This window comes from Trachinotus anak, unplaced genomic scaffold (assembly GCF_046630095.1).
Source record: "Trachinotus anak isolate AG129_WGS33_773 ecotype Australia unplaced genomic scaffold, CSIRO_AGI_Tana_v1 ptg000013l, whole genome shotgun sequence".
Lineage (NCBI taxonomy): Eukaryota > Metazoa > Chordata > Actinopteri > Carangiformes > Carangidae > Trachinotus > Trachinotus anak.
In genome coordinates, this window is record NW_027273864.1 from 24,350,607 (window position 1) to 24,370,708 (window position 20,102).

A 20,102-nucleotide genomic window follows, 5' to 3' on the forward strand; every position below is an offset into this window, starting at 1 on the left:
AAAAAGCACACCATCACCACAAACTTAAACTTATCAAAAATATATCTAAACATGCACCTGCACGCCCTCGTTCTACACCTGCTGTGTGTCTTAGATTCGGTGTCCATGCTGAGTATTCTCTGAGTTTGGATCTCCGCTGGAGTCTGGACATGCTCGCTGCACCAGTGCACAGGGCCGCAGGTGTCGTACAAACCAGAAAGGCTGATCGATCAATTAGGGGAATAGATAATCCTCTACAAACTCTGTCCCAGCTGGTCCTTTCTGTGATTGATTCTCCACATGCTACCAATACTCAGAGCGGATTATTGGCTGATTATTTGTAGAGCCACAACCTTGTGGTCGACAAATCTTCTAAGAGCCAGTGCATTATCCAAAATAATGTGTAAGATCTGAGGATATTGATCACTGGGCGGTAATTCTGTCTGACAGAGTTATTAACATGGAGCTGAGTTATGATGGAGCTGCCAGTGAATGGAGGAGTCACTCAACCCATCTTCTACTTCAGCCTTTCTCTCAGATCTGAAGTCTCTTCATTCTCCTCTTGGCTCCTCCACACATCCTGATGGTTTTTGCTGTCTTAGTTTTTTGTTTTTCTTCCTTATCTGCCACATCTGTTCCTGTTTGTAGTGATTGCTTGTTAGAATTTTGGTTACTCAACATAGTTGGCACTGAAAAGTTTTGCAGTGTTTCTCCTAAAAGATTTGAATGCCTTAAATAGAGCAGATCTCTGTGAATCAGCCGCCCAAAACTGGTTGTGGAGGGTTAGGAGGGGAATTTTTCAATTACAGAATTGACTGAAGCTACCGATTTGAATCAAAATGCTCAACGATTCGCTAATTGCCTTGAAAGTGATGCGGCTTTGTTTGTTCAATCATTATGTATGAGGCTCTGTTCTGGACAAAAGTCAAATTATGCAAGGGAGAGATGTGAGGAAGTGGTATTTGCAGGGTTGCGAAGTGCATTGAAAAAGCCACTGCAAACAAATGAAAACATGTTTAATTGTACAGCATTTGTTCAATGGTCATGCACGAGTGACCGTTACATGAGTTCTTGCTCATACATTAAACATGAAACCTCACACAGGAGAAGCAAAATGCTCACAAAGAGCTGAGGCACCTATTGTACCTTTTCTTCCCTCGTACTGAGTTCAGTACTTAAACTGAGAGATACCAGTCATCTTTTTAAATGTGTATACCTGGTTGGTATCACATTAAAATCAATCATTATATCCATACAATATTTGCAATACCCTGGCAACAACAGTAACATTAGGTTTTTCCATTGCTACATATCTGACATTAGCATTAGCAGCTGTTTACTTACCAGTCTAGAAGAAACGTTGTGAGTTCAACATCAAACTTCATTCCTTTATTGTTCAGCTGTCTCCAGTTGTGGAAAACAACCCTGCTTCTATTTCTAAGGCTTTTTTCCTTGTACTAACGTTAGCATACCAACCAACTACCCTCGGGCTGGTTGGACTGACTTGTCTTTTTCCAATACCGAGTCACTGTGGAGCCCAGACTTCCCTGAAGGAGTAGCGCTGCTCAGAGGGCGTATTATGACTTTGTGTCCTGTTAACATAACAATGGCTGAATTTACTTACCAACAAAGGTAAGTAAACGGCTTTTAATGCTAATGCTGGCTCTGTAGCAATAGCAAAACTTACAACTAGCCCCTTTAAGATCAGGGAAAGATTGTGCTCATGGTTAAAAAGAGCTCACAGCATGGGTCTTAGACAAAATGGCTTGGGATTTGGCATTTGGCTCATTTCTTTGTGCAAATGATACTCAGTCCCTCATTTTCTAAATGATTTGTCCTGGGTAGCAATTTAGATGAAATTCTGTTTCCTTATTAGGCTACATTTCCTGTGGAGGGTCTCATGCTTAGCTGTGCAGCAAGCTGCCTGGCAACCTCACTGTGACTCTGGGAAGTCACTGCTCCAAACTGTTCACCAAGACACAGTCATTGCTTTATGTGTGCAAATTTAAAAACAAAACAAAAAAAAAGAACAAGATATAACTTGTTACCTGAGTCAGCTTTAGATAGATTGGTAGGTGTATCTTTGAACTTTGAAGAAAACCAAGCAAAGCTGAACACTTCCTGACTCAAACTCCATACAGAACACACAAACATGTGAATGGTATCATTCTTCTCTTATAATTCTTGGATAGAAAATGAATAAGCATTTCTCATCATATTAAAATATTTTATTAAGGTAGTTCTGTTTAATAAGATGCATATAACCAATGAACTGTCACTTTAAATAGAGCTCTCTATTCTACATATACAGTATAGGCTCATAAACATTTCATGATAACACGTTATATTTACATTTTAAACCCCTGCTAGTGGAATTTGGCTTCCCTTTTCCATAGTGACACGTCATACTTTCTGCTGAAGCGAGCAGTGTGGAGGACAGACAGAGCTGCAGGTACAACTGTTGTTTGATTAGCATTAGCCCACTGGTACTACACTGTCACCAGGATCATGGAGTCCAGGGAAAACTGACTTGCATGTTTCTGAAATTTAACCTTAAATCTGGGCAGTGGTGTTATTACTGAAGAAATACCAGCATTGGAAAAGATCCCTTGTTACTGTCTTGTTAAGATAGAATTGGAAAAGCTGGGCCCTCTTTCACACATTGGTTGTAACACTTTTTACTTTAAATGTAAGTGCTCCACAGGGCTGAGCCAGCAGCGATTTTTCTGTATTTGGCTCATTTGTCAGGCAAGGTTGAGTAACCCCCCCCCCCCCCCCCCCCCCCCCCCCCCCCCCCCAACCTTCAGACCAAATGGGGTCTGCCACTGTTTATTCCTCTTGACTCTGTTCAAGAGCGGAGTCTCTTTATACGACCTTTCATTGCATCAACAGACACAGGACTGAGCTCTCTCTCAGCTAACCTTGACCACACTGACCAATCACAGCATAAACAAGCTCTCTCCTTTTTTAGGCATGTTTGTTATTACTTTGGAGGCTGATACTTTGGAGGTAATAACATCAGAGCTATGGTGATTGTCTCTCTTTGGGGCAGACAGCAAGCTAATTGGTCCCATCTCCTCCTGAGTAGATGTTCCAGGAGCTGGGCATAATCTCATTACGCAGAGGCGAGCAGCAGCCGCCGGGCTGTGTTGGGAGAAAAAGGAGGTCCCTTCGTTCGTGTTGAGCTGGCCAGAGGCAAAAATCCTCCTAAGGAGACCGCTGGGCATATGGAAACTGTGTCAGCTAGGAATTTTCAGGCTGACAGCTCCTTGTGTGTGTGTACATGTGCGTGTTTGCACTGATGCGACTGTAAGAACCTGAAATGGATGTTGTTATTCTCCCTGGGCAAAATCATCTCTTTATGAATAACACAGGTGCAACTGATGTCTGCTGTTACCGCAGTGACTAGCTTTGCCATCAACAAGAAGTATTTCCCACTTCACTAGAACCACAGGTGCCAGAAGGCTGAGTAATGCACAACCTGCCTGAGAAATTATTTGAACAGGTCATCCAAAGGTTAGCCTCATAGCTTAGCCAAATTCCTCCTCACCATAATTGTACTTGAAAAACAACCTGCTAAAAGGCTCATGTGCTTGGCAACATCTTAGCTGGAACATTGCATTATAATTTAGATGTGACAGCCTATTCTGGTGAGCAACTTTAATTAAATCCAGTAGTTGTTTCAGGGGGGTATTAAAGTTTATATTTTCGTTAAGAAAAAAATGAAATGGAAAGATTTATATTGGGACTTACTGCAAACTTCTGATTCAGGTATAAGGCAGTGGGGGAAAAAAAGCCACAATATGAATACAGAAGTATCACAGTCTGTGCTGACACTAGCAGCACACAGAGTGACAACTAAAGTTGACAACAGTCACTTCTCATGCATTTTAAACTCATTCCCGACATGAATTATGTCCATACAAATTATAGCGAGATGCTTGTGCTGTCATGTACATCTTTGCTGTTTCTTCTACACATACGTGCAGGAGTTAAAGCAGAAATAGACTTGAGTGGCAAATACCTTCACCATTGAGACATCGCTGAGAGAAAACCACTCTGACAAACCGAATCCAGACAGTTCTTCTCCTTACAGTGTGAAGTTATTGGGAAGCTGTTTCACAGAGCACAGGAACTGCTTTGTACAAATCACTTTCCAAATACTTTATTTCCTCTCAAATGTGAGTGTGTATTTACTGTTGGTTCTATCTCTATAAACACTCTCTCGGCTTTCCAATCAATTATTTATAAATGTGTTTTGCAAAGAGTATACTCTTGCACAGTACACAGTTTTCAGCCTCAAGGTCTGTCACCACTAATCACATAGAGAGAGTTATATCTCCCATTCTTATTGCTAATAAAGCTTCCATGTGTCCTCTACCCTTACGTCTAAACTTATTGCAGCATCAGGAAGAGCTAACCATCATCATCGCTAATCATTCTCTCAGCCAGCAGGTCTGACCGAGTACCCAGTTGAAGCTATTAAGTCACTTGTCAACAGCACTTTTCCAGAGTGTGCTGCCTTTGGCTTTCTATCTAATCAGCCCTGTTGACACCACGCAGGATATCTCCCCTTCACATCCAGCTCATCATATGATGACATTAAATGTCTGTTTATCATCACCTGCCTGCACAATTATGCATTAATCCACTTTTCTTTTTCATTTTGTTAGTAATTAATTGGGCTCTTATAGAAGGAGGTGTTTATAACCTGCTACTAGGCTCTAAAGAGCTCTGAAGATCTTTTCGGCTTCATTATAGCAAGCAAAGGACTCTGCCTGTGAGTTATCTACCTCATTAGACTTCTATCCATCTGACAATAAGGATGGACAGGTAGCTCTGCTCTATTTCAGAAAAGGAGACTAGCATCAGATTACAAGCAGGATTTCCTGCAGTCCTTTTCTCTTTGCCTTCCTTCAGAGCTCCTGCCAAAGGGATGGCATCTTATCAGGCAAACGACAGTCAGGTTCACAGTCAGGTTCATCTTCACTGATGTTACCGCTTTGACTCTCTGGGTCTGTCTCCTTGGCTTCCTCTCAATCCCTCCAAAATCATGGCATCACAATATTTTAAACCAACAATACTGGTTCCAGTAAAAAATAAATTGTAAAAACTTGATGAAGCCTGTGGAATTCCACTCAAACTCATGTAATTACATTTTTCGATGTTATTTTAGTTTTGTTTTGTTATAATCCTGCCCACACACCAGTAACTAGGAGGCAACAGAAATGTAATAATTTATTGACTAAATCTGGCAACAGAAGTGGGCAGAATACCATGGATGAATTCAGTTTTGATAAGAAAAAGAAACTAAACACTTTTGGACAATATTCATGAAACAGAGCAGAGTGCAGGACTGCATGTTGCCAGTGGTAATTGGCAAGGACCACTCAGCCTGTTAGAGAGGAATACACTAAAATGCCAGTAATGCTTTTTACAAGATTCCAGTGATGACAGTAATACACAAGAGCTTTTACTACTTTGCACATTTGAATTTCGCTGCTTTGTGTTGCTATTTTTTGAATAAGACTTTAATAAGACAGAGGACTTAAAGATGAGGTTTAAAAAAAAAAAATCTGTTTGATATACACTGTACAGTTGCACTTCTAAGGCTTCATTATAAAGTGCATAACATTTGATAATATCCCTGTTTCAACCAAATTAACACATTTTGCATTGAAGATTGCTATTGATTTAATACATGAGACCCACCAAGCTGATTCTGTACCATTACTAAAATCATCATTTAAATGAACCTTTTCAGTCACAGTTATGGTCTTTGTGTCATATATTATCCACACACACATTAATCAATATGTCAGCATTATTAAGCCTCTATATTATCATAGGAGGTTACTATCATACACTGGGACGTGCCTCTTCCTTCCGTTCCACATCTGAGGAAGTGTGTTGTTACCATGGTAACCACAGCCTTATCACACTTACATGAGCATAAATTAAGCTGCCAAGGTTTATTAGACAAATGTAGAGTTTAAAAGTGCAAATCGAAGTCAGTGGTAACTTGTTGAGGCATTTTGTACATTTCTTTACTGTTAATTATTCTCTGCATAATTATGTCCAAGACAACAGCTGAAACAACATAAACAAGAATGAATTAAATGGGATTATGCATTATGCCGTTTCAGATGTCTAAGATAGGAGTTATGTATAATTTATTAAGTATCCTTATGAAATAATTTTTATGTTATATAATTATGAGAATTTCAGTATGCACTATATGAGAAGAATATGATGGTCTGAACAGGACCATAAATAAAGCATATTTGAAATTGGGTAATTATCACTGTGATAAGCTAATTGTTAAGTATTGACTGATAGTAAAACTATTAATAATGAATGTTCAGACATGTTATGCCATATATTCAGTCAAATGGTGGATAGTGGTACAGATGATCACAGCCCTGTTTGCTGAAGCTGGAGCTGTTTGGTCAGGATATATTGTGCAATCTAATGGTACAAAAAAAACCAAAAAACTGAAGTATTATACCTTGGAGGATTGAGACCGAGAGAGCTGCTTCAGCAAACTGTAGAGCTGGAGGACTGAGTTGTTCAGGATGAAGTTAAGTCCCTGCCATCTTCTTTGTTACTCCCCCCTGAGGGTGCCGAGGCATCCCGCCTGCTGCTTCTCCAGCTCCCCACAGCAGGAGCGACAAATTTATCACATGTATGTTACAAGACCGGAGCCACCTTAAGAAGAATATTTGAGTGCTTCTGTGTTGTGAATCTCAGGTGTTTGTGGATCAGCAACATCTCCACCTCCTCGCCCTGCTCAGTGTCAGGTGTCAGTGGTTTTCTGCACTGTCACAAATGCAGCAGCAGCTCTCCCAGCTCACTGAAGCTCCATAGTTCTCTATGCAACACCCAACTAAGGTCTTCCCTACTCCTACGCTCCATCTCCTTAGCTGTGTCTCCTCTTTTTATTTGTGTGGTAGGCACACAGGCAAGTGTCTTTAGGCACACAAACAGATATTGATTCAAAATTATGTCATTGCTTGCCAGCATTATTGCAAGACTCTCAGTGAGCAGAGAGGCCAAGATGTGAACAATTACGCTAAAATGATTATCACTGTTTCTCTGCCCAGATTAGCTCTGTTGAGCAAATAAATCCTTAAAAGCAACTTTTTTGCTGCAGTGATGGTGATGTCTCAGCAGTCTTTAGTGGAGCCTGCTTAAGAATTTACTGTAATTCAAACAGTAACATTATTTGAAGGGGAATTATGAATAATTATAATGCTTAACTCAAATATGAAATTATTCATCCAACGGGATAATTCCTCTGAGAGCTCATATAATAATAAGAAGATGGACCTTTTCTCTGGCAAGACAAGAGAAGCTGATGGTTATTATTTCCTGTTATTGTTAGAATTAATAATCCTAATTATTACAAGCAAAAGCCGGTCTCTTCCAGTTTAATGATTTAATTTCCAAGCACAAAAAAACTGCTCAATTTTGCTGCACACACATTTCCTATGACGACTATATACACAAGGGAAAAGGAAACCTTAACTACACCTGGTGAATCAATAAGCAGCGGGGGTTTTGGATTTGGAGTTATTATGGACAGGTGGAATGATTTTGACCCGACCAGCAGGGAGTCTAATCAACAGCACAAGAACACAAGGATCAATAGCAGCCAATTTAGGTTACAAGTTAGTGAAAGCTCAAATTTCATAAAGTTATAAGAAGGTTTGTGACGAGGTTGGCTTGCAGCCTGCGGAGTTTGCAGTACAGCTAGTGATTCTGCTTGAGTACACTGGTAATTTTTTTTTCTCAGGGGTTTTTGGACTGAGTTGATCTTGACTGCCTCGAAATGTTCTCAGGACTGAGTCACCTCCTCTACTGTCTCTGAATTGTACATTCTGGATCTCAGGCTGGACATGTCGAGGGCCGGATGAGCAGAATAACACAACACTTGGACTCAAGCCAAGAATAATAAATCTAGAATAATAATAAAAAGAATAATAAAGCTCAGGTTGTGTGTATGTGTGCATTCGTGGTCAAACCACATGTTTGTCTCAGCTGTTTTACCGAAAGTAGTTTGTTGCTTGTGTCTGTATGTCACTGGGGCATAGTCTTTGTTGTGCACTCAGTCTGGATGCTGTTTTTCCTTGTCTAATTGTTACAAGGCTGCATTCCTGGGTCTGGCACTGACTTGTTTATGCCTGCATTGCTAATTCTTGTTTGTGGGATGTTCCACATCAGCTCTCATTCAGTGTTTCAATTCCAAGGAAACATAATTCAACTAATGTTTGAAGATTGGCACCAGATGACTTCTGTGCTTGTGAAAGCAAAGGATGAGTGGGGTGTTTTACCAGGTTACAGTAGGCTGATAAGCTCACAATGATTAATTTCTGGCTGATAGGTGGAGAAGATGGGCAGTAACGATCTCTTTTTGCCGTCAGCAGTCAATGTGTAAAGCAATGTCACCAGTAGTGAGCACATGCAGAGAATGAATTCATCTCATGTTGATCCTTTTGGTGAAGATCCATCAAATAATTCAGCTTTTTGTCTTTATCCTAAACTTATTCTGTCAGTTTGCTATTTGCAATAAAGTAGGATTAAGTAGTGCTATTTGCAGATCCTCATGTTCATTTCATTACTTTCTTTCTGTGTGGTTGTTTGTTTTTTTGCAGAGTTTACTTGTCTAAATTAATAATCTTTCAAACTAATTGTAAAAGTTAAATGTTATTAAGTTTATAAGGTAAATGTTATTATTCTATATATCACTTTAAAATTTTTCTATATTGTGATATCAATGGAAAAATGTCACTCTTACTATCATAAGGCCTTCACAGTATAATTTTGCTTTAAATGAAACTGCCAAGCCCTGCTCATTATATTCATGGCATCAGTTTTTGTTGTAGCTTCATCCCATAACTCAGCATTAGGCGTGAGAGGACGTCGTGGAGCATGTTCCGTAATGTCATATCTCTTTATATGAGCCTCCAGATCCTCTGGTCGCCCTCTGGGGCTGTGTGAGTGCCTTGTCAGGCATCTGTTTTAGCTGCTTGTTGGACCAATTTGTGGCCGGCATTAGGCTTTCATTACAGGCTTCCCAGTGCACGCACACCTTGTAAGATGGGACTTAATTAAGTTTATGCTTTCCCTGGCAGACCCAGGGGCTGGCTGCTTGCTTCTGCTGCCGATTGTTGATTTATGTTGAGTCCTCAAGGACAATCTGCTTCCTATGCCACAGAGCAGATCAGAAAACAAACGCTAGTTCATTGCCAGCTGTTTGGGGATCTTATCTCCCAAATACTGTCGCAATATTCCATTTTTATCTCGTCTTGTTCTCTCTTTTGCCCTCTTTTAAGAGAGTTTATTAAAGAAGCTGAAGTTACAAACATTTGATCTTATTTTTTATTTCATTGTGTTTTCAAGTCAAATTTGGCACAAACAGTCACTTGGACCTCAGGGTTAACTGATGAGATTTTGATGGTCAAAGGTCAAGGTCTCGATGAACATTTTTGGCCACAACTCAAGAATTTTTAGGCTAATTATGACACAATTTGTCCAATAGGATAAAATGATGAAGTGATGGCATTTTATATCCAAAGGGTCAAAGGTCATTTTCACTGTGACATCATAGTACTCCATATCTCACATTTGGTCGGATACTGAATTGGTGACATTAACCTTGAAACTGTGGGGATTGTACAGATGTTCTCTGCTGCCATGTTGAGAAGTCTGTTACTACACATGTATATTATGAGTCTGGGCAGACATGGATGTAAACTGCAGCTGGACTGGTTGGTGGAGGCACGCAGCTGTGAGGCGGTAATTCTAGTCAGACACTTCTGTCAGCCAGTTCCTCATAGTATTTACGTATTCTTCTCAAGTTTCAGAGTCGAGTAGGTAGCATGCAAAGACAATTTATGTATCTCGGTTTAAGTGTTTGCATTTCATGGCTGGATGACCCAACAAAGACTTTTCTCATAAACCTGGGGGCCAAAAACTTCTCAGACAGGAACCCCAGCCTGATCTTGGCCCCAGCTTATCTTTCACACGGTACACTCAGTGGTGTCAGCGTCTGAGAAATATGACTGCAATGCAACGACAAGATAAGATGCCATTTTGACTGACAGAAAGTCTCTCAAACAATAACATCCACAGTCAAGGTGTTAGAGGTTCAGTTTCTATGCAACAGTTCATCGTGTTTCTTTCTCCAGCTCTTGTGATAGGATTGAATTGTATGTTTTTGTGAAAGCGTCGTCTTTGCCCTTTATCTGTTTGGCTTCAGTATTTCCACAAGAGGACCTGCTTCTCGTTCATTATAAAGAAAAAGACATTTGTCTGTGCTGGGCTTCTCTTTGATGTGCACTTCCCTAGCTGTCAGCCGCAATAAATGAGATTCATCTGAGAAGCTGAGCAAGACAAATAAATCCAATAAGGTTTTGTCACTCACTCTGCGTGTCCTTTAGTGACATCCTCTCCTCCCCTTTCCTCCTGCACTCTCTCCTTCTCTTTGTGTTCCTCAATCTCTCTCATTCCCCTTTCTCTTTATATCCTCTTCTTTTTATACACTCTCTGCCACTCCCTAGTGAAGCACAGAAATTGTTTACCTTTTCAGATGGAAAAACGGTGCCCGCTTTAATAAACAAACCTACCCCTCCACCACCCTGCCACCTCGGGGAATCTTAAAGAGAGCCTGACTGCTTAGCATTTTTGTGTGCTTTGGAAGGTGCTGATGCAAAGCCCAAAAGAGTGACAGAGTCGCAGGATGAGGTCTGCCAGACGCCACACGCCTGGAACAACAGCGCATCCATCAGCTGTGTTTTCCGACACGTCTGCCGTGCCCAGGTTCCTGCTCTGAAGCCTGGCAGGCAGCGGGCTCCTAGCAGGTGGATGATGTGCCACACGATGCTGGGCACAGGTACAAAAGAACAACTGCTGGCTTTAAAATGCGTAGCTGCATCTGATTCAACAGCGACACGCTCATGCTGCGTTCAAGCACAACCTTGGCTTCGCTTCATGGAGCAGGAGCAAACCTGTGGATGCACCAGAGAAAGACGAGCAGTAAGGAGAGAGTTGGGTCCATGCCCAGAAGATTGTTTGTTCGTGTCACAGGGTCACTTGTGCAACACATTCCTGCACACAAAAACAGAGGGACTCAGAGGGAGAGGGTAGAGTGTGACAAGCTACAAGTGTTGGTGTGCATACTTTGAGCCCATCTGTGATTTAACTACTTTTTGACACTAATTAGATGTACTGATGATAACACAGCTGGGACAAGACTTGAAGGAGCATATTCTTGTGTGGGCAAGTTGGCTGCTGCTGGTGCAGCTAAGAGGTGAACTTAGAAGAGTTTGTCTCTCTCATAGTTCATAAAAAATACCCTAAACACATCTGTGGGAGTCTGCTTGGCCTACGTCCTACCCCAGCAGAGAATTTCCATTTTACTAATTGGCTTTAAAGCTTGGGCAGAGAGTACGAGCTGTTTTTTGGGGGTTTTTTTTTTGCTGTTTGGAAGTGCTGGTGTTTTTAAAAACTTGGTGTTTTGTGTCACTGAGGCTGTTATGGGCCCCAGATGCAAAGACACTGCACACAGTTTTGTTTTGGAAATGGTTTTGTTATTCTGGCTCACTCATCTGTGACTAAATGTTCTCATTTCGTTATTGAGAAAGACAGTGCAAGTGTAGCAGCATGGGGATGAACTGAGTCAATGTGATTGCTGCAGGAGTGCTTAAAATATTCAGAACAACTCACTGACATGTTGCAGACTGGTTTGATGGAGTAATGAAACAAATGACACCATTTAATTAACCAGTTTTCTCACAGATATGTTTGGGATAGTTTTCGTGAAGTAACACCAGTTTACAGTGTTGAAGATAATGAACTTCCTTTGATCATTTTAAAAGCTTTTCCAACCCCACATCTTAATTAAAATGTCAAAATGTTTTTTACAAAAAAAAAAAAAAAAAGATGAGCAATAATCCAAACTACTCAAAAAGAAATATTGTGTTTGAGGCAGCAAACTTGAGCAAAGACTCTGGTGTTGTGTGATCGCTGGGAGCTTTGTAAAACTTAATGTAATGAGCCTAAGAAGTTTTTCTTTGAGGTGAAAACACTGCAGGCTGTAATGATATTAGAATAATAAATAATCTCAATTGGAATTACATAAAATTCTTCAAGCGTGTGTGCTCAGGAAAACCACATTGATTTCATGATCAGCTGCGAGTGCAGAAGGATTTAGCGGAAGAATTTAGCCTCCCCAAATGAACTGGATGCAAAACCTTGGATCTTGGTGGAGCGGTAAGAAAGCCTCTGAACATATCAAGAGACACAACACCCACAGATTTAGGTGCCATTAATCAGACAGAATAAATATGCAACGGGGGCTGCTGAGATGCAGCCTGCTGCCTGTCTGGCTAACAAGGCTGGCATCCTGCAGCTTCCCTCTGAAAGAAATATATATATCTTTATGTCTACGGACAGAGCTCTGAGCAGCAGGCGTATGTGCTGCTGCTCGCCTCTGGCTGTCTCCTCACTTCTCACTGCCTCCTCTTGTCATTCCTCTTGTTCTTTTATCTAATGCTGATGCTCACACTTGTCATTCATTCACTCACTCCAACTCTCACTCACTCACCAACAGCATCAATGACAATCAATACTGAATTCCTCTTTGGTATTATGACACAAGGATTATGGTGGTGTTTGGCTGTGCAGAAGATCTGTTACATGAACACAATGGAAACGCTGGTCTTAAATGCAAAGCATGAAATTATTATTGTACAACAAAACTACGTTGCAACTGATCATTTTGAAAACCATGCTGCTGTATTTTAGACTGAGTTGTGTCCATCACAGTGAGAATCTGTAGTATTTTTGTATTAAAAGTTGATTTATTGTGGTGTTGTGCTATAAATGTGATACAGTCTGTACTGCATTCCCTGAGATATTACTGTAGTACCTTGATACTCCATTGGGATACACAGTGTTCCACAACTCAAGCAAGTTTCAAGAGTCTGCTAATTGATTTTCATACTGCATGGAAATTGGTAGAAATCAGTGGATGCCTGGAAAGGTCAGAAATAAATCCAAATATCAAATTCAGAAATGAAGTCCATTAATCAGTTAGTTCAGAGCGTATCAGCTTGTGTGTGGTGCAGCAGTACTAGACCTCAAACCATATGAAAAACAGCAAAGAAAAGCTTCCCCTCGGTTATTTTGCAGTAATTACCATGAATTTGATGCAGTCCATGTTTAATTTTTTCGTTACTCCTCGTTACTCCAGGTCATGGACTAAACAACAGTATGGAGAAAAAAAAAACGTTGGGAACTACTGGATTAGTTTATTGACAGAGAGTTTAGTGACAACAGTTTCGATAATGCATAAAACATTTAAGCACTTGATTAAAGAAAAACGTGAAGCATTTGCTGGTTTGAGCCTGAAATGTGGGTGAATGTTCTGAAATGTGAGGATATTCTGCTTTTCTCTGGTTTTTATCACTGCAAATTAAGTTTCTCTGGTTTTTACTGTTGGTCTCTGTGGCTCATGTGCAGTCTCTGAAACTGCACCAGATACATTTGAAAATGCTGAGCAAAAGTGTAAACTATACATAATGCGTGGCTTAAGAGCTGCAGGAAATCTTTTATAAACGCAGGTATGGTTAGTTTTAAATGATCATCTCATCTTTCTGTCTTTTAACCCCTATCAAATGAATTGAAATAAGCCTCAGAACAAGCTGATCAGGATTCAAACCAAGCTCCGTTGCAGCCCCTTCCTTCAGGCTACAGTTTGCAGATGATGCCTCTGTAGATGCCAGTGACTTTTCTGCCCTTAATGTGCTAGATGTCCAGACAGATAACAGTCATTCTACATCAGTTACATCTGTTGCACCAATACTGCATCACAGAGGCGCCGTGGAGGGGTCCGGGGAGAGGTGGCCTCTGTGTAATGATAAATGTTAGATATGGCTTTAATTGCTGGCATCACTCAAGGCGGTATTAACCGGGTTAGAGGGAACAGTCATAAAGCAGATTCTGGGCTTCTTTCATACGCCAGCCAATAAGAATTCGGTCCCCCGGGTGCTCCGAGGAATGCTCTTTCTCAGCCGCAGGGCTTTTCATGGTGAGGACTCCAAAACCTGTGTTATTGAAAACGCTATCATCTTCCCTCTGCCTCTGGAGTCCTGAGTCACATGAAAACACTTAAGCCTGGCTTTCCATGTAAATCACAGAGGATTACATTCAAAGTGACACAGAGGGATGATCAATATGTCTGTGTTGTCCCCCTCCCAACTATTTCACAAACATGGCTCTTGTAAGTTCATCACTTCATATTCTCCAGAAAAAAACTGACCTACTTAAAGTTGACTCTGTATTCTGTGTCTCTGTCTGTGAGGAAGAAGGGGAATCTGGGGGTTGGCAACTGCAGAGCTAATCTCCCATGCATTTGTGGGGTTTTTTTTGTATGCAGTCTCAAACTTGTACCTGACACAATTTTTTTTAAATGTGCACACTCAGTGATATGCGCATGCCTCCAAATGAAATGAGTCATGGTTAAACCGGCTGGTACTTTTTTTTTACCTTCATACTGCACCTGCGTACCCTTAGACAAAAAATAGCTTATTTTCTTCACACAATGTTCATCTTTGATCACACTCACTTTGAAAAAGAGCCAGGAGAACTTGTTTCTCTCACAGAACGAGAGACGATAGTGAGTGCGATTCTTTTTGTGGTTAACTGGAGCCGACTGATTTTGATCTGTGCCATCATTGTTTCATCACATGCACCAGATGGGCAGCCGCAGAGTAGAAACAGCAGCAGGCAGGTGACAGGAGCGCCCGTTAGGGCTCCAATCCGCCTCGACTGCCAAGACACGAGACAGCACTTGTCATTCGGGAGCAAGATCGTGTCATAATAGAGGAGGTTTTTTTCTCCCAAAAAAGTGAACTCTCACAGTCTGACATGCAGCCTTTAGATGCAGGGCTCCAGTGTGATGCTGAATGTCCAACTTGCATGGAGACATGAAGATGTAAGGTTACAAACACACTCTCTCTCTCACTCACACACACACACACACACACACACACACACATTTAATCAATCATGTAGTGTAAACTAGACTAGAATCTTCCAAATATACGCCTATGTGCATACACACACAGATACACACACACACGCACACACTCAAACACACACATTCATCACTACTCTGTATCTCATTTATTATGGCAGATGGAGCAAGTCTCACTATCTCCACAGACATCTGCCATAGGGAGCAACTGTGTGAAATCCAGTGCACATCCTCTGGCTGTGATGAATCAGACAGTGAAGAATGCGTCGGTCAACTCAGAGACAACAGGTTTTAACCCTGCCCTGCTTCACAACCACCCCAGGGACAGTGAGCCATCCATCTACATTATATGTTGCAACCAGCATGGCTGAACACTGAGGAAGAGCCTTAAGCTGCAGGTCCTCTAACGACCGTTGCTGCGAGTTAGGGTTAATGTCAGTCGTCTCTGCGTTTATGGAGATTCCGAAAGTGTGATTCAGTAAGGGTTAACTTCTTGAACCTTTATTTGCCATTTCATCTTTAAGTAGCTTTAATCTAGGAAAAAAATCCTACACTTTATCTGAACACATTCCTGTCAAGCACAGGTAACAATTAACTGCAGCAAGTACCATTGTCATGTTCCAAGACAACTCAGCAGCTGCAAAATCAATACAAAATCAATTGTAACGACTTCATCGCAACGACCAGAACAATCACCAGTACTGTAAATGCGCATGAGGACAGCAGTGAGCTAAGTGCACAAGCCTCAGGGCAACCGAGGATTAATAATAATCTTCATCTCATTTTATACCTTTTAAACAACTGTACTAATTACAGAAGCATACGTGGACACAATGTCTCACTACAGGTTGAGAGGAAAGGTGTGAAGGGCTTATCCTGGTAGGAAAATAATAACAGTCTCTGGGAGGTGCAGAGTGATAAGGTGTGACTATACAGACCATAAATATGCAACTAAACACGTTCTTTATGCGCAATAGTTGAACTGAATTTGTGGAGATACTGAAAGACTGGGTACACTCTCTGGTTTATATGGATGCAGTGCAGCCTGTATCACAGTTTAATAATGCCAGTGAAATATACTAGAAAGTCATTGTGGCTTTTACATTTTTAAATCCTTTGGCTGATGATCCCTGATCCAAAAGCACTTAAAAAAAATCCCTACTCTATCTCAATTCTGCTTGTTCTGCACGTCATTGAGACGATATGATGTTTACATTCAAACATAAAATGCTGCAGTCTTTGTGGCTCCACTGACAGTCCATCAACAGATTTGAATAAAAAGTGATATATTACTTTTTTGTATCTGTTGTCATCAGCCCATGATTGGGTTTAACAAGGAGGTGAAAAAGTAGATTTTGGAGCATGTGTGCTTGACTGTATCTCAGTCTCTTGCTGTCAACTGGTATTTGCCCTTTCTCCTTCCACCGAAAGTCTGCCAGATCATTTACAAGTTTATATTTCCCTGGCTTAGATAGGGTTAGGAAGATTCTGTCAGAAAACCGGTGATCCATAGTCCACCCTGACATCATCCACTCAGGCTGCTGCTGTGTGCACAGGCAACCCACACTTTACCAGTGCCCCTTTCTAGTCTGCTTCAGCCCACCACACCTCATCTCTGGTTCTGTCAGCCCCACAGTCAGGAAACAACATTAGTCCACTGATGTCAAGGTTTGAGTTTGGAGGTTTTTCTGGGCCTAGTCAGTGGGAGTGACCTCAGGCCAGACATCACTTGACCTCAACCTCTTCATGCAGGCATTGTCAGTCCCTGTGGTGCCGCTGCCAAAACAATAAAAGTGCAAAGAGACCTGTAAGTGTTTGGTAGCAAATTTGCGAATTTGCAGGTTTCATGGTTCATTGCTTGTTAGTTATGGGATGAGTGTGTGAGGTGCTGTTTCAGTTTAGTCAGCCATGGCAGTACAATTCTTTTTTTTTTCTTTTTTTACTTAGTGCAAATAGACACCACACATTTTGTTCATGTCATTTCTCCATTTGTAGACATTTGGAGACATTCAGCAAAAAAGTAATGGAGTCCCTGTGGAGACAGGCAGCCGATATGGCTCTCCTGTGGGGAGAGTTGTGCTGGGTGGATAATGTCACGGACTACTGCTTAGAGAGAGCGAGTGGGGGTATTAGTGGGGGTGGGTTGAAGAGGAGATAGAGATGGGAGGAAATGAGAGGGTGCAGGAGTGTGGGAGTGCTGGGGGGAGACTGAGGAGCATCAGTGCCACACACATAAGTACTGTACGTTCACACAAACTCTTGCCTTTATTTGTCAAACACCCTGCAGCGTTCGGGCGGCAAGCATTAAATGAAGCAGAGCTGTCAGTCCCACTTCCTGTCACATGCATAGAACCTGCCTGTGAACCTTATTGTGCAATAATCACACTCTTGAAATTTGAAATTTGAGATCAGCGACAGGAGGATTTTACCTGTGGATTGAAGCATTTTTTCATCTACCCTCATTTCAAGCCCTCATTCTGTTTAATGCTGTTTTAGTCTACATACTACATGGATATAGCTCTGTAGTGAACTGGTGTTCATCTTGGATTCTGAAGTCAGAGAGAAATTTCCATTTTGAATTTGTCTCCTCTTCTTATTCACTTGTTTTTAAATTCTATTTTTTGCCACTTGTGAGGAAGCCCTGAACTCATCATAACAATTGTTAGTGAGTGAGGAAAAATGTGCGTGACAGGCAAGCAAGAAAGCTTTGATGAAAATACTCGGTGCTCCTTTTGCACTCTTATATGTGCATGTGTTGTGTGGGTGTATGGATATGTATGTGTGGATGTGTATTGGTCCCAAGAGAGGCCTTGCAGCAGCTACACACACCTCCCAAGGAGCACAGAGAAACAGGGACGGCATGCATGTACTTGTTCTCTCTTTTCACTGGTGGGAAAACATCACTCTACAGGTGACGCACACACACACAGCAATGCCGCGCCTTACTGTTATGGCAGTTAAAAGTGTAGGGGTTGCTGTGTGTGTTTGTGTGTGAGTAAGTAGGTCATGCATCCAGAGTGAGAAAATAATAGATTCACATTCAACTTAAGTCAGAGAAAATGAGTTGGGATTCTGTTCTATTCCTCACTACGAGCTGAACGACTGTGACGGCTTTGTGGTTGTGCATTTGTTTGCTTTTGTGCGCATCTGTGTATATATGCATGTGGCAATGTTGTCGTCTCCTGTGCTTGGTAAATGAGTCGGCTATGCTGACCAGTGGCTGGAGCTTTTTTTTTTTTTTTGGTTTCCAGGCACAGTGTCAGATCCTCCGGAGGTTGAGGAAGGAGAGGGTATGAAGCTCTGATTTGACAGGCTCCATTTTCACATAAAATGAGTCGCTGGGAATCAGAGATATACAGGGCTGAGTAGAGGAGACATCACAGGGTAGGCATTACCTTTGTGGTGTGTGATGATAATGAGGACCAAAGCATACACTGTAGGAGCCTGTGTGTGTGTGTGTGTGTGTGTGTGTGTGTGTGTGTGTGTGTGTGTGTGTGTGTGTGTGTGTGTGTGTGTGTGTTAGAAATATGGAGAGAGGAAGAGTGTATGAAAGGAAGTCCGACTTATACCACACAGTGTGTTAATATCAGCTCGTTTTTTTTAGAGCTGCTTCTACTAATGGATCTGGGTCAGGCAAATAATCAATAGTGCAGCATATTATGATATGGTCTCTTGTAATGTGTTATTGATACACTGAGGCCTCTTGTTGTATGTTCTCTTGTGATATTGTAGCAGAAAACATTCTCATTTGAACTCTGAACTCTTCTGCTTTCTGGCATTTCAGCTCATTGCCATTTTATCGCTGTTTTGACATTTGAATAATGAAACGCATTAAAGTTGCTGTGAGTGTAAACATCGGGGACACTTTGCACTTCAGCAGTTTCGTCTCTGTTGTCTGTCATACTGTAAAACTGCAATGCTCCCTTCACATTTTTACCTCTACATTTTAGACATAAGCTACATTTCAGTGTTGTAATGCTAGCTTTGCTAACATGTTAAACTAATGCATAAAAAACATGTATTTTTTCCTTTAGTTAACTATGTAAAAGTTTCAATTAGTCTGAAAGGCCTGGTCAAGGGAACAGGAAGACAGCGGCAATTAGTGGTGTACATGTAAATATGCTCCTTTAAAAGCAGCTTAACATCATACTAGGGTGCGGTCAGAAGTTGCAACTGTTGCAACCTTGCAATGCTGCTTCATCAACCTGTCTGTCTTACCTACTCTCACCATACATTTAGTGTGGAGTTGCTCTTTAAAGGGCTGTGTCTCTAGGCTCCACACCTCAGTTCAAGTCTTGCCGAGAGAAACAAAGGGGCCTGACACACCTGATATTCTGTGATCAGCAGCATGAGCCTCCCAGCTGGGTATGAACCCTGAAATATTCTGAAAGTGACACAGAGACCAGTGTTAAAGAGGAGCACTACTCCTCAGTTCAGTTTTCATATCCACAGATGCTGAGGAGGATGTCTTGGTCCGAGTAGGAAGACATTTTTTAAATGGAGAACGGAGTTTCTCTCATTATGGGAAGTGGTGGAAGAGAAAAAGACAGCTTGAAAAATTGTCATTTTTCACTTAGTGACAACACACTGTTAAATGACTTTTCTCTGTCAAAACAGTTTATAGTATTGCTAGAAAATGCCTTTAGGCACTGCTGAATATATTGTGTGTAATTTTATACAGCTCTTTTGTCAAGTTCACCCACCAGCTATTCTACCTTAACAAGAACCAGTGTGTGTTGAATCTGTAACAATATGAGCTCACCTTTCATTAAAATGCAGAGGGCTGTGACAAATAACGATTCATGTTTTGTTTCATAGCGTAGGCGAGGATTTCAATTAAAATACACCTAATAATTGCCTGCATAGCAGTAGTGGAAAATCATCTTGAAAAAAAACTTGTGTGGGAGAACGTTACCAAAAAAAAAACCAAAAAAAAACCTGCGGTTGAGTATAAAAGCTTCGCTCCCTCAGCGATGCTCCAGGATTGTTAAAAAATAAAAATAAAACACCGCAGAGAAGGAAAGTTGAGCAGTGGAATATGTTCTCCCACTGCTGCTGCAACTGCTGGTTTGTGTTTCATAAA

At 41.2% G+C, this 20,102-nt stretch overlaps 1 protein-coding gene across 2 annotated transcripts in view; it reads left to right on the top strand.

Moving 5' to 3' along the window:
• The window catches only part of magi3b (membrane associated guanylate kinase, WW and PDZ domain containing 3b), a 121,997-nt gene that overhangs the window by 32,857 nt on the left and 69,038 nt on the right, over positions 1-20,102 (top strand). The window lies entirely within an intron of this gene.